Genomic DNA, 9,456 nt, shown 5'->3' on the forward strand with positions numbered 1-9,456 from the left:
CTACATCTTAGGGCTTCTAGAGAACCTCCAGCATTTAAAGGAGTTTTATAAACATATTATATTAAAGGGACATTGTCAAGTTAGAAGTCATATAATAGTTAAACATTTATTTATCCTGTATCAGACTTTAGATGTCTAAAACTGGAAGAATTTTAGAAATCTGTTCTACTCTTCGGCATATATACTGTTTACTTTTGACACGTTAGTCAGTTTTACCCGGGTTCTCATTCTAAAGTTCATATAAACTCTTTAGGGTGACTTTTGTTTACAATTTAAAACATTTCTATAACTAGTAAGTTTTGGACACTTTAAAAAAAAATTACAAAACCTATATTTTGGTTATAAATTACAGTCTCTGATAGTGTCCCTTTTACAGTTATTTGGAATCAGAACTTTTTGTACATTTTATAAATGTGTAATTCAAAATGATTAGTCTGAAAAGTTGAGAGATTTTAGAAAATGGATGATTAAACTTCTCTGTTCTTTTTGCTCAGTGTAAATGTATACAGCCACTCGCAAACTCAGTGTGCTGGAATAGTATGTCAAGGGAACATGTTTGTAAATTAACTTTGAGTTTACTGTTGTACACAGTAAGCTGAGTTTACTTGATTGTTGATCAAGCAATTGCAGTTTTGTTCCTGATTTTCTCTAATCTTGAACTTTTGTCAAGTATTTATTGAAGACATCTTAACTGTTATAGCCGAGGATTTATTGAGGGGAGCCTCAGTGTTATGTGTCTTTTTCCTTGAGATACACCAGCAATTTTTTTTCCTGAAGAGCCTTTAGAAATTTATTTTAAAACGTAAAAAATCCCATGTTATAATCTCTGGGACCAAATGTGACGGGACTTGGTTTTCCACTTCTTTGCTGCAGCCAGAAATACTTTCAGAGCAAAATCATTGAAGCTCCAACAGCTTCCTCTTTCAAACCTAGTATTGTGCCCCATGCTGGTGAAGGATGATAGTCTTCTACGCAAAGTGAGCCACAAAAAGAATTAATTTTCTATTTCGGCTCCAACCACTGGCATTCACAGAGACACAGCTAGAAACAGAGTGCAGCTCTTTACTTCAGAGTACAACGATGACATGTAAGCATAATTGGGGGAGTTTTGACTTACCCCCTTATCTCTAAAGAATAAACGGCTTACTTTCTCTTGCTTCCGTGTTCAAGTGGTTCATGACTGCCTTAGAGGAGAAAGCTAGAATCCTGTCTTTTTCTTTCCCATCTCCCTGACCAACAGTAGGTCATACCTCAGCTCCGCTTCAAGAAGTGCACTTCTCAGCCTCCCTCCCCATTCACTATGGATGACACCGACAGGAGGCTAATCTTGGAGAATTGGGAGCAGATATCCAAGTCAAAAGCTTCAAAGATGGAGGATGAAGGGACCTCTCTCTCCCACAAAGGGAAATTCAGATATCTTTGTAAAGCTTAAATACAAAAGGAAAACTACTTCTCATTCTTTCTCACACACCTTTTTTAGGAGAGGGGAGTAGTAAGTGGCAGTTTACCAGTGTGTGTGTGGCACACATTTTCTAAGGGGACTGGAAAATTCCTGTGTCTGACTTCCCACCCAGCAGACTCAATGTTTTTTTCCCATGAACACATGTAGAATCATAGTTCTTTAGAAATTCCTATGGGAAGTGAAGAGGTCAAACTCTGTAAGTGGTACTTATTGACCACAACTTCCACCAAGGTATTGAAGAGTACACCCTCTTGTGACATTTGTCCTTTTCTTTCATATGGCAACTTGAAAGGCAATATTAAAGGTTGATGTCCACTCTGTGGCTCTCAGTGACATAGAACGAATCAAGGCCGTCCCTCTGGAGAATGATCTTAGAGGGCAGCAGTTCACTAGATGTTCCATGGTTTGGATATCTTCTCCACATTCGCATATCTGGCTGTCCTTCGCTTTCCTTTTATGTTGTAATTGCAACACCTGTGAGAGGTCCTAATGCAGTTCGTTGTGATCCATATCTTCATGGCATGGTAAATCCAGGTGGTTGGTCTGTAGCATCCGTAATCAGGTCTTGATTCTTGACCCTGTTGTTTTCCTCTGCCATATGTCTTTGGGTGACAGTCCTGAGGTTTTAAGTGCTTTGTAAAGCAGTCACCTCAATAGGCAATATGTTAAGTTTTATACCTTTCAAAGGAACAAAGCTGTCTGTCTGGTTGTTGAAGGAAGATCCTACCACAGCAACCTGTATTAAAGACACTTTCATAGCTGAGGAGAGGAAATTTTCTCCCAAAGATATGACCAATAAAGGTCCAGAGCATTTTTATGGCAGAAGTGAGAGGTATTCCTCCTGGTCTCACCTGCTTCTCAAGCACAACCATCACAAGAATCCACCCAAGATACTCATGGCATGCCACAAGACAAGGGAGACTTGGCTGTTTCTAATACCTAATGACATCCTGAGAAGGCAAGTACAATGAGGAACTAGTCTGCGCACTATCAAATCACAGCTTCATAGTAAGTCACAAAATAAGCAGCTTCATACCTGTTTAGTCCCCATAACACCTGGGAGCAGTAAAAATAATTTACAAAGGCAGGCTTCCTCTCCTGAGAGAGATCACCAGAGTCAGGACTTGATGGGTTATTCATTCATTATATGGGTACCCCACAGGGTGTGATTGCTGTGCAAATACCCCCTGCAAGCCTATACAAAAATTCCTGTTCTCTTAATAGGAACTGCTGCAGAGAAATCTAGAGACATTAGACAGGCTCTCTAACAAGAAAAGTTGGAAAAAATCTGCCATGGTGGAACTGGGAGTCCTGGGTGGACCTGATAAGCACCTTTTTTTAACATCATCAAGAGATTTTAGAACATCTTTACAGGGCCCATGGTCATCACAAAAATCCCCCTACAACAGCAACAGATTGGAGCTCAGGGCAATTGTTCTAGCAATGCTACAGTTAATCCACTGTTCAGACATATAATCTGTTAATGTTGAACTTTCACATCAGAATTATATGTGAACAAGCCAAGAGAATCTAGGAGCAAATACCTCCTGAATGAGAGTGCAAGGAGAAGATCCCAATGTAACGTGTTCCCTATACCATGTATCAATGAAGACTGCCTTTGTAGTAATTGTTATCAGCTCAAAGGGTAGGGGAGATTCAGTCCCTCATGGCAGGTTCCCCTTAAACAGTGTTTCATTAGGACACTTATGGACAAGCCTTATCCCAAGTTACTTCCCAGAATTGTTTGAGTTCCATATCAACCAATTCATTCAACTACCATTTTTGCCTTAAGCTCCACTCACCCCCAGAGGGAAGCTAAATTTTAAACTCACTCAATGCAGTCAGAGCATTATTAAATTACCTTAACGGTACAAAAATGGAGGAACACACCTATACTGTTTGTGGCCTTTGCTGAAAGGGTTAAAGGTCAGGCAATGTCCTCACAGCGATGGACAGCTGTGTAAGGAGGAGTTTGCCAGGTTAGTTCCACGTAGTCACATTAAAGTTCATTCCACTAGAGCTCAAGCAGCCTCCGCTGCCTGTTTGAAGAATGTCTCTATTCCTGAAATAAGGCTGTCCTGCAATCATTGTTTAAGTAGGACTCCTAGTACCCACCTCCACGCAGACAGACAATGCTTGTTAGTCCTGAAGAGCAGAATCCATGTGGACAATCACTCACAGAAGAAAGAATGGTTACCTAATAATAACTGGTTCTTCAAGATGTATTGTCCACATGGGTTCCACAACCTGACCTTCTTCCCGCTACAAGTCCTACTCCAATGGGATTCTATATTGCGAAGGAACTGAGGGACAGTTAGGCCGATTCCACCTTTATGACCTCAGATGGAGATTTGTGAAGACATCTAGGATGCAGGTATTGCCCCAGCAGACATTGCTGGCCATGCAGACCGGGATTGGAATTCATGTAGACAACAAATATTTAAGAACCACAGTTACTCTTGGGTAAGTAATCATTCTTTACCCTGCTGCTGTCCTGTGGATAAACAGAGGGCTTCATTCATTGCAGCTCTCATGCCAACACCTTTCAACAGCATTAATCCACACAATTTAAAAAAAAGATAATTTACTGGTATATGGCAATATGGAAAATATGCAAACTAGCTCATTTAAATAACTTGCATAAAGTGTCACATGGAGCTTCATGAAACTTGTAGCTATGCAAAACCTTCACTCCTTTCCAAGTTGTACTCTTTCCTCTGCCAACTGCCCAGATAGAAGAACAAGTTCACTCACATTCTCTGTTGATATCACAAACCATTTTTTAAACTACAGATGACAGACAAAAAGGGACACAGCAAAAAATAATGCTGTTACCCAATCAGGAACCTAGACCTTAAAGAATGCAGAAGAAAAAATGGCCAGTCACCTCCCTTCCAAAGAAGCAGAATTGCTCCCACTTTGACCTTTTTGTTGGCTAAGTACTGACTGAAATCTCTGAAACCCAGACAGGGTCTTAAATCTCCTTTCTTTGGTGTCAGAAATACATGGAATAAAATCCTTTCCTACTCTTTCGCTGGTGGAATGGACTCAGTGTTTGTTGTTTTTTTCAAGTGTGGAATGGATATTCAGCACAAGTTCCTCCTGGTACTACTGAACATGTCTGTGCTTTAGAAGGGGCAATATGATAGGCATACCTGATAATAGATTTTGTAACTTTTGTACAAAGCTATAGCTCTTTATATCTGAGGGGACATTTGAGACCATGGGATATAGAAGCCTTTTTAATGTCATTCCACTGCTTCCCTCAAGATCTTCTGCAATGAAAACTGACCTTTCAAAAGCCTTGCGGATGGGGGTTGGTGGGAATTTAGGGCTCTCATTCTGTGGGGATTCAGAGGCCTTAGTCTGTATATAGGTGTAGACTTGACTCTTGCCTGTGAAAGATCTATTTGATTATCTTATTCTTAGTAAAACCTCTAATATTTCCCCGATTAGATTCCCAAATGTATGCTGCATCTTCTAAAGAAGTGATGCTCAGATTGAGGCTTGAGAACCACAAGTTGCTCTGTAATGTGTCTCCTCTGGCTCTTTGCAGCACATATTAAAACACTGTGATTTAAATAACTAGTCTAAATTATTAACCAATAAGATGCTTTTACTATATTTGGATGTACTAAACTATCTAAACTACTACATGCCACAAGGGGCCACAGCAGTGGTTCCTTTAACCCACCCAGCAATATCGTTAATCTATCCAGCTATACCCTTAGCCCAGCAGAAGAATCTGTCCTATCTCAGGGCCTCTCCTTTAGCCCCTCCACCCCCACAAACAGAATACAATTCTGTGGTGACCTAGAATCCTATTTTTGACATCTCCGACTCAAGGAATATTTCCAAAACACCTCTGAACAATGTACTAACCCACAGAAACCCTCCTACCAACATTACAAAAAGAAGGATTCTGGGTGGACTCCTCTTGAAGGTCGAAACAACAGACTGGACTTCTACATAGAGTGCTTCTGCCGACGTGCACAGGCTGAAATTGTGGAAAAACAGCATCACCTGCCCCATAACCTCTGCCGTGCAGAACACAGTGCCATCCAGAGCCTCAGAAACAACTCTGACATCATAATCAAAAAGGCTGACAAAGGAGGTGCTGTTGTCGTCATGAATAGGTCAGAATATGAACAAGAGGCTGCTAAGCAGCTCTCCAACACCACATTCTACAAGCCATTACCCTCTGATCCCACTGAGGGTTACCAAAAGAAACTACACCATCTACTCAAAAAACTCCCTGAAAAAGCACAAGAGCAAATCCGAACAGACACACCCCTAGAACTCTGAGCAGGGGTGTTCTCTCTGCTACCCAAGATCCATAAACCTGGAAATCCTGGATGCCCCATCATCTCAAGCATTGGCACCCTAACAGCAGGATTGTCTGGCTATGTAGACTCCATCCTCAGGCCCTATGCTACCAGCACTCCCAGCTATCTTCGAGACACCACTGATTTCCTGAGGAAACTACAATCCATTAGTTATCTTCCTGAAAACACCATCCTAGCCACTACAGATGTGGAAGCCCTCTACACCAACATTCCACACAAAGATGGATTACAAGCAATCAGGAACAGTATCCCTGATAATGTCACGGCAAACCTGGTGGCTGAACTTTGTAACTTTGTCCTCACCCATAACTATTTCACATTTGGGGACAATGTATACCTTCAAATCAGCAGCACTGCTACGGGTACCCGCATGGCCCCACAGTATGCCAACATTTTTATGGCTGACTTAGAACAACGCTTCCTCAGCTCTCGTCCCCTAACGCCCCTACTCTACTTGTGCTACATTGATGACATCATCATCTGGACCCATGGAAAAGAAGCCTATGAGGAATTCCATCATGATTTCAACAATTTCCACCCCACCATCAACCTCAGCCTGGACCAGTCCACACAAGAGATCCGCTTCCTGAACACTACAGTACTAATACACCACCCTATACCGGAAACCTACTGACCGCTATACTTACCTACATGCCTCCAGATTTCATCCAGACCACACTACTCGATCCATTGTCTACAGCCAAGCTCTATGATACAATTGCATTTGCTCCAACCCTTCAGACAGAGACAAACACCTACAAGATCTCTATCAAGCATTCTTACAACTACAACATCCACCTGCTGAAGTGAAGAAACAGATTGACAGAGCCAGAAGAGTATCCAGAAGTCACCTACTACAGGACAGACCCAACAAAAAAAAGTAACAGAACGCCACTAGCCGTCACCTACAGCCTCCAACTAAAACCTCTCCAGCGCATCAAGGATCTACAGCCTATCCTGAAGGACGATCCATCACTCTCACAGATCATGGGAGACAGGCCAGTCCTTGCTTACAGACAGCCCCCCAACCTGAAGCAAATACTCACCAGCAACCACACACCACACAACAAAAACACTAACCCAGGAACCTATCCTTGCAACAATGCCCGTTGCCAACTCTGTCCACATCTATTCAGGGGATACCTAATCACATCAGCCACACTATCAGAGGCTCGTTCATCTGCACATCTACCAATGTGATATATGTCATCATGTGCCAGCAATGCCCCTCTGCCATGTACATTGGCCAAACCGGACAGTCTCTACGTAAAAGAATAAATGGACACTAATCAGATGTCAAGAATTATAACATTCAAAAACCAGTTGGAGAACACTTCAACCTCCCTGGCCACTCGATTACAGACCTAGCAGTCGCAATATTACAACAAAAAAACTTCAAAAACAGATTCCAACAAGAGACTGCTGAATTGGAATTAATTTGCAAATTGGACACCATTAAATTAGGTTTGAATAAAGACTGGGAGTGGATGGGCCATTACACAAAGTAAAATGATTTCCCTATGCTTATTTTTCCCACCCTACAGTTCCTTATATCTCCTTGTCAAGTGCTGGAAATGGGCCATTTTTATTACCACTACAAACAATTATTTTTCTCTCCTGCTGATAACAGCTCACTTTAACTAATCACTCTCCTTATAATGTCTATGATAACACCCATTGTTTCATGTTCCCTGTGTGTGTATGTATAATCTTCCTTCTGTATTTTCCACTATATGCATCCGATGAAGTGAGCTGTAGCCCACAAAAGCTTATGCTACAATAAATTTGTTAGTCTCTAGGGTGCCACAAGTACTCCTGTTCTTTTTGCGGATACAGACTAACATGGCTACTACTCTGAAACCTTTAAATAAATAAAAAAATATTTTATCATTTCTGTGAATTACCTTTGCAGCTTTGCCTTAAGATGAAGACGACATAGCCTGCTGTATCCCCAGGAGGGCCAAAGTCTGCAATAATTTCTGTCAGCCTCTCAGAGGAACCTGAACACTGCAAGTACATAACCAAAGCTTTCTCCAAGATGATTGCTGACTGTCACAGCAGGACACAGCCAATTTCTTTTGCTATTCCCATACTTGAGATACTTTTTTCCATTGCCATTCCAAAGAGGCCCCATGTGCATTCTTGCTTCTTGAGGCTTCTTATTTTTCTTCTTGTCTGATTCAAGAAAGGTGTCTCAGTCAATTATCTCCAGGTCTGTGCTTCAGCTCTGCCATTTCTCAAGGAGACAAAGGCACAACTGAAAACAAGCCCAGTGAAAAGGAAATCCAGGAAGAAAAGTAAGAAGCCAGTATGTCTCCATCAGGAGCTCTTTAATACCCCGAAAATGAAAAAGGAATCCTACAAAAAGTGGAAGCTTGGATGCATTGCTAAAGAGGAGTACAAAAGAATAACCAAAGTATATAGGGACAAAGTCAGAAAGGCTAAGGCACAAAATGAGTTACAGCTATCAAGGGCCATAATAGGCAATAACAAGAGGTCCTTTAAATACATTAGGAGCAAGAGAAAGCTAAAGGAAAGTGTGAGTCCACTACTTAAAGGGGAAGGAGAGCTAATAAATGGATATCAAGCAGGCTGAGGTATTCAATGCTTGATTTGCTTCAGCCATCACTAAAAAGGTTAATCGTGACCAGAGAATCAACACAATTAATGGTAACTAGGGATGTCAAAAATGAATCGTGATTAATCACGCTGTTAAATAATAATAGAATACCATTTATTTACATTTTGGATGGTTTCTACATTTTCAAATATATTGATTTCAATTACAACACAGAATATGAATATTTACATGCCAGATGCGCTAAAGATTCATATGTCTCTTCATGTTTCCGTGCGGATGATGCTCGTTTAAAAAAAAATGCATTAATTAAATTTGTGACTGAATTCCTTGGGGGAGAATTGTATGTCTCCTTGGTTTTACCTGCATTCTGCTATATATTTCATGTTATAGCAGTCTCACGTGTTGTTCATTTTAAGAACACTTTCACTGCAAATTTGACAAAATACAAAGAATATACCAATGTGAAATTTCTAAAGATAGTTACAGCACTCGACCCAAGATTAAAGAATCTGACATGCCTTCCAAAATCTGAGAGGGATGAGGTGTGGAGCATGCTTTCAGAAGTTTTAAAAGAGCAACACTCTGATGCAGAAACTATAGAATCCAAACCACCAAAAAAAGAAAATCAACCTTCTGCTGGTGGCATCTGACTCATGATGATAAAAATGAACATGTGTCGGTCTGCACTGCTTTGGATTGTTATCGAGCAGAACCCGTCATCAGCATGAACGCATGTCCTCTGGAATGGTGGTTGAAGCATCAAGGGACATCTGAATCTTTAGCACATCTGGCACATAAATATCTCACAACACTGACTACAACAGTGCCATGTGAATGCCTGTTCTCACTTTCAGGTAATATTGTAAACAAGAAGCAGGCAGCAATTATGTTCTGCAAATGTAAACAAACTTGTTTGTCTGAGCGATTGGCTAAACAGGAAGTAGACTGATTGGACTTGTAGGCGCTAAAATTTTACATTGTTTTATTTTTGAATGCAGGGTTTTTTTGTACATAATTCTACATTTGTAAGTTGCACTTTCATGATAAAGAGATTGCACTACAGTGCT

Source organism: Mauremys reevesii, linkage group 5 (assembly GCF_016161935.1).
Source record: "Mauremys reevesii isolate NIE-2019 linkage group 5, ASM1616193v1, whole genome shotgun sequence".
NCBI lineage: Eukaryota > Metazoa > Chordata > Testudines > Geoemydidae > Mauremys > Mauremys reevesii.